Below are 6,426 nucleotides of genomic sequence, written 5' to 3' on the forward strand. Positions count from 1 at the left end.
CAGAGCCTAGGTGGACCAAGTGATATACAAGATCAACACCGTATCTGGCGTAAGTACAATTTAAAATGTACACAGTCCTGCGTAGTCCCGCAGCTTAATTTTACGTAATTCCCTAACCTCCGCCTTTCCCTACGCGGTTCACGCGATTTTTCTCTTCGTGTCGCTACACGGCCATGCGATTTTTCTCTTCGTGTCGCTACACGGCTACCCAATTAAATCCAATCAGTGCCTAGACGGGCCAAGTGATATAAAAGGTCGACGTCACACCTGACTTGGACACTTATTTCCTAAGTTTAGAAAGTGTTCGCCAGATCGACTTGGATCTCGTTCAGACACCACCTGAGAACCAGCGAGTGGCTAAACTTTCCTCAGACTTTTGAAACCGGAGGAAACTGGAGCAGTATTGAAATTATACTTACTCCAGTGGCCATTTTCCTCTCGTCTCGTCCAAGGCTAGTCTAGCTCTTAATTCACAAGTTTTCGGCAGTTGTCCGTTGAGATCCCACTTCTGACACCAAATGTTGATACTGGATTCTTTTCCCTTCAATCTGTTTCAGCGAATTCACTGACACACGAACACTTTTAGTCTTAGCAACATAAGACCTTTATTAGAGAATCTCCCGGCCGGGATCTGTTAAGATAAAGGGGAACACACTCGAGTTGAGCTTGTCCACCTCTGTCCTGACAAGCTACGTAACAGTACAAAAGCTCAACACTTATACATTGTTACAGCAGAACACATTTGAGTGACACTCAGTTTATACAATCATTGGTCGATTTCCCCCATAGCATACCCAATTGCAGGCTAACAACTCTCCAAATAGGGCGGGCTCCAGGGATGTGTTTATTGTTTCGATTTTCATAGCATTTCCCTATTTCATTGCTGGATAGAGCAGCCCCTCGTCGGACTCATGTCTGACTTTGCTTTTCACGTAACTCGTGTTTGACCACAACTCTGAGTAACCCCTTTTTCTGTCGACATTGCAAATATCTCAGCTTGACATTTTCTTTTAGCCATTTTCCCATGATTCCCTATCTCCATCCTTTTGCTACCTTCTCTAGCCATCTACCACTTTCGCAATCCTTTTTCACATTCTCAGAACTAACATGATTTACTTTGCTCTGATTGAAAGGTAACTCTTCAAGTGCTCCAAAAAAACCTGATTAAATTAAGTTAGAATTTGCTGTGAGTCCTTCTGTCATTTCCACTGCATTCAACGTCAGCATGCTTTTAATATCAAAGATTGACATCACCTAATCGCTATCTCCTGATTTAAACATTCTTTCTTTTACTCTTTACAACTTGCATTTGGACTTGGTCCTTTACAATGGCTTCTTGCTAATAATGAAAAGCCATTATCGTAAAAATAACTTCCAATTTAATATTCCGAGCTCTTTTGGGGACCAAATGTAGCCCTGATCAAGAGGGATTATTGTGACATGGGCATATCATGTCACTTAGATCTCCATGGGAAATGCAACGAGACCTGGGTGTCATAGTACATCAGTCGGTGAAGGTTGGCATACAGGTGCAGCAGGTGGTGAAGAAGGCAAATGGCATGTTGGCCTTCATAGCGAGAGGATTCAAGTATAGGAGCAGGGAGATCTTACTACAGTTGTACAGGACCTTGGTAAGGCCACACCTTGAATATTGTGTACAGGTTTGGTCTCCTAATTCTTGCTATTGAGGGAGTGCAGCAATTCCCGGGATGACAGGACTGACACACGAAGAAAGACTGGATCGACTAGGCTTGTAGTCAATGGAATTTAGAAGAATGAGAAGGAATCTCATAGAAACATATAAAATTCTGACGGGACTGGACAGGTTAGATGCAGGAAGAATGTTCCCGATGTTGGGGAAATCCAGAACCAGGGGTTACAGCCTAAGGCTAACGAGTATGCCATTTAGACCAAGATGAGGAGAAACTTCTTCACTCAGAGAGTTGTGGGCATGTGGAATTCTCTACCACAGAAAGTTGTTGGGGCCAGTTCGTTAGGTATATTTGGCTTCGGCCTTTTGGCTAAGATCATGCGTAACTGACCTGACCAGCCACCATGACCTCCGGGTGGTTTCTCCCTGGTCAGGAAGGTATATGCTTGCTTTTTTGGAAACAGGAGGTGGGTGGGGTGGCTTGACCCATCCACCTCCACGGAGGTGTGTGGGGTGGCTTGACCCATCCACCTCCATGGCACGAACCTGGTATTGCAGTACTTCCAGGAATGGTGCAGTGGCTCTAGGCCTTTTGGCTAAGAGCATTGGCGCAGAGTGATCCTTGGCATATGCAAGGTGACCTCTGGCGTTTGTGATTTGACAAAGAATTGGAACGATTGGCTACGAATTAAAAAAAAAAAAAAAAAATATTTGGCCTTTTGGCTAAGGTCATGCGTAACTGACCTGACCAGCCACCATGACCTCCGGGTGGTTCTCCCTGGATCAGGAAGGTATATGCTTGCTTTTTTGGAAACAGGAGGTGGGTGGGGTGGCTTGACCCATCCACCTCCACGGAGGTGTGTGGGGGACCTGACCCATCCACCTCCATGGCACGAACCTGGTATTGCAGTACTTCCAGGAACGGTGCAGTGGCTCTAGGCCTTTTGGCTAAGAGCATTGGCGCAGAGTGATCCTTGGCGTGTGCAAGGTGACCTCTGGCGTTTGTGATTTGACAAAGAATTGGAACGATTGGCTACGAATTTCAAAAAAAAACATGAGCGCCCATCTCTGGATGCGGGCTGATGCTTTAGTATTTATCCCCTTATTTTCAGAAAAGAGGGATATAAGTGGCTTATGGTAGGTTTCCAATTCAAATTTGAGCCCAAAAGATATTGATGCATTTTCTTTACTCCGAAAACACACGCTAATGCTTCTTTTTCGATCATACTGTAGGCCCTCTCCCAAATTCATAGCCTTGTTGCAATACACACCCGATCCCGTACGACGACGCATCACATGCATCAGTCCCCCTCGGACCAGAACCAAATTCCAAGGGGGAGTGTTTGCTAGTGCCATTGGGGAGGGGTTAAACTAAAATGGCAGGGGGATGGGAACCTATGCAGGGAGACAGAGGGAATTAGAGTGGGGACAGAAGCAAAAGATAGAAAGGAGAAAAGTAAAAGTGGAGGGCAGGGAAATCCAAGGCAAAAATCAAAAAGGGCCACATTACAGCAAAATTCTAAAGGGGGAAAGTGTGTTAAAAAGAAAAGGCTGAAGGCTCTGTGCCTCAATGCAAGGAGTATTCATAATTATGTGGAAAAATTAACTGCGCAGGCAGCTATTATAGAAAATGATATAATTGGCATTATGGAGACATGACTCCAGGGTGACCAACGCTGGGAACGCAATATCCAGGGGTATTCAACATTCAGGAAGGATAGACAGAAACGATAAGGAGATGGGGTAGCGTTGCTGGTTAAAGAGGAAATTAACGCAATAGTAAGGAAGGACATTAGCGTGGATGAAGTGAAATCTGGATGGGTAGAGCTGCGGAACACCAAAGGGCAGAAAACGCGAGTGGCAGTTGTGTACAGACCACCAAACAGTAGTAGTGAGGTTGGGGACAGCATCAAACAAGAAATTAGGGATGCATGCAATAAGGGTACAGCAGTTATTATGGGTGACTTTAATCTACATATTGATTGGGCTAACCAAACTGGCAGCAATACAGTGGAGGAGGATTTCCTGGAGTGTATTAGAGACGGTTTTCTAGACCAATAAGTCAAGGGACCAATAAAGGACTGGCTATCCTAGATTGGGTGATGTGTAATGAGAAAGGACTAATTAGAAATCTTGTTGTGCTAGGAATCTTGGGGAAGAGTGATCATAATATGGTAGAATTCTTTAGTAAGATGGAGAGTGACATAGTTAACTCAGAAACCTACTGAGTTGATGATCAGCCATGATCATATTGAATGGTGGTGCAGGCTCGAAGGTCCGAATTTTTCTATGTTTCTAGTACCAAACGTTTGTATGGATCGTACAACACAAGCAATTTCTTTGAACATAACAGCTTCCTAGGATTCTCAAAGGCATTTTCTTGGCTTTTACCCCATATCCATTCATCTCCCTTAAGCAGTAAATAGTGCAGGGGTTCTAACAATGTGCTAAGACCCGGTAAGAAGTTACCAAAATAGTTCAGGAGTCCTAGAAACGACCGCAGCACTGTCACGTTCTGTGGTCTCAGTGCGTTCTTGATTGCCTCCATCTTCGAATCGGTGGGCCTGATGCCATCCGCCGTGATTCTTCTCACCAGGAACTCCACTTCAGGCACCAGGAAAATGCACTTCGACTGTTTTAGCCTGAGCCCCACATGATTAAGCCGACTAAGAACCTCCTCCAGGTTCTGCAGTGCTCGATGGTGTCCCGACCTGTAACCAAGATGTCATCCTGGAAGACCATGGTGTGCGGGACCGACTTCAGCAAGCTTTCTATTTTCCTCTGGAATATCAGCGAGGCCGCTCGAATCCCAAATGGGCATCTGTTGTGAACGAAAAGACCTTTGTGCGTGTTGATGCAGTTGAGGCCTTTCAAAGATTCCTCCAGCTCCTGCGTCATGTCGGCCGAGGTCAAGTCCAGCTTCGTGAACGTTTTCCCTTCCACCAGCATCGCAAATAGATCATCTACCTTTGGTAGCGGGTATTGATCCTGCCGCGAGAAACGGTTGATAGTTACTTTGTAATCACCACAGATTGTGATGGTGCCGTCTCCCTTGAGGATTCGAACAATCGGACTGGCCCACTCATTAAATTCGATCGGCGAAATGATGCCCTCTCGTTGCAGCTTGTCCAGCTCGATCTCCACCCTCTCTCTCATCAAGTAAGGTATCGCTCTCCCCTTGTGATGGACGGGTCATGCCCCCGGAATCAAATGGATCTGCACTTTTGCTCCTTGCAACTTCTCGATGCTTGGTTCGAACAGCGAGGGGAACTTGCTTAGGACCTGGGCACATGAGATGTCGTCGATGGACGAAAGCGCTCGGACATCGTCCCAGTTCCAGCGTATCTTTCCCAGCCAGCTCCTGCCGGAAAGTGTGGGGCCATCGCCCGGTACCACCCGAGTGGTAAATCATGCATCGCTCCATTGTAGGAGACCTTTACGGTAGCACTGCCAATTCCGGGAATCAGTTCCTTTGTGTACGTTCTAAGTTTGGTACGAATGGGAGTCAGGACTGGCCTTGAAGCCTTGTTGCACCACAACTTATCGAAAGTCTTTTTACTCATTATGGTCTGGCTTGCGCCCGTGTCCAGCTCCATGGACACCGGAAGTCCATGAAATTCAACCTTCAGCATTATTGGGGGAAACTTTGTGGTAAATGTGTGCACCCCATATGCCTCTGCCTCCTCGGTCTGAGGCTCTGGTTCGTCATGATCCACCGTGGATCTGTCCCCCTCTGCAACATGGTGGTTTGCAGGATTAGCAGGGTTTGCAGCTCACCTGCACATACGTTGGAGGTGTCCCATTGTTCCACAGCCCTTGCAAACGTATTCTTTGAAGTGGCATGAATGGAATCGATGATCACTCCCGCAGCGCCAACAAGATGTTAATTGCCTTGTATTCACCACCCTTGATGGCGGACTCTGAGTCATCTGCGAACGTGCGGTTACAGGCGTGTAAGTCCTGCCATGTACATTTTGATTCGAAAACAACGTTCCTTTGTTCACAATACTTGCAACAGCACTAGTTTGCTGGGAAATTTGTTTGGTATTGTCCCTGGTGGAGATAAACACCTGGGCTATCGCTTTGGCTTTACTCAAGGTTGGGATCTCTACAGTCAAAAGTTTGCAAAGTATTATTTCATGGCCAATGCCAAGTACAAAGAAGTCTCTGAGCATGTGTTCCAAGTCTCCTTCAAATTCGCAATGTCCTGCAAGGTGCCTTAGCTCGGCGATGTAGCTCGCTACTTCCTGGCCTTCAGACCTCTTTTACATGTAGAACCGATACCTCGCCGTCAGAATGCTTTCCTTCAGGTTTAGATACTCCCAGACCAGTGTGCTCAACTCATCATACAACTTGTCTGTGGGTTTTGCTGGAGTGAGCAGGTTTTTCATGAGGCTATACGTTGATGCCCCGCAAACGGTGAAGAGAATCGCCCTTCGTTTGTCAGTGTTTGCTTCTCCTTCCAGCTCGTTGGCCACAAAGTATTAGTCAAATCGCTCCAGAAAGTTTTCTTACCCAATCATCTCCCTCTGAAAATTTCTCCAGGATGCCCACAGTTCTCTGCATTGTTGCATTGGGGTTCATTATCTGTATCCTGTCACCAGTTGTTATGTCTTGGATAAAGAGTCAGACTAGATACTGCAAGCTCAAAGTAAGTGTGACCGTAGTCCTTTATTGCAGATCTCAGAGTGCCTCTCCAGCCTGTGAGGCCTCCTTATATACAGGTGCTCCCAAGGGATTATGGGATCCCTTGGAACTCCAGTGGTTAGACATGG

The 6,426-nt window shown here is 46.3% G+C and overlaps 1 pseudogene; it reads left to right on the plus strand.

Annotated features, from left to right (window-relative positions):
• The first annotated feature begins 2,003 nt into the window (after positions 1 to 2,003).
• Positions 2,004 to 2,234, plus strand: LOC139252405 (U2 spliceosomal RNA; annotated as a pseudogene).
• The last annotated feature ends 4,192 nt before the right edge of the window (positions 2,235 to 6,426 follow it).

This window comes from Pristiophorus japonicus, chromosome 2 (assembly GCF_044704955.1).
Source record: "Pristiophorus japonicus isolate sPriJap1 chromosome 2, sPriJap1.hap1, whole genome shotgun sequence".
Lineage (NCBI taxonomy): Eukaryota > Metazoa > Chordata > Chondrichthyes > Pristiophoridae > Pristiophorus > Pristiophorus japonicus.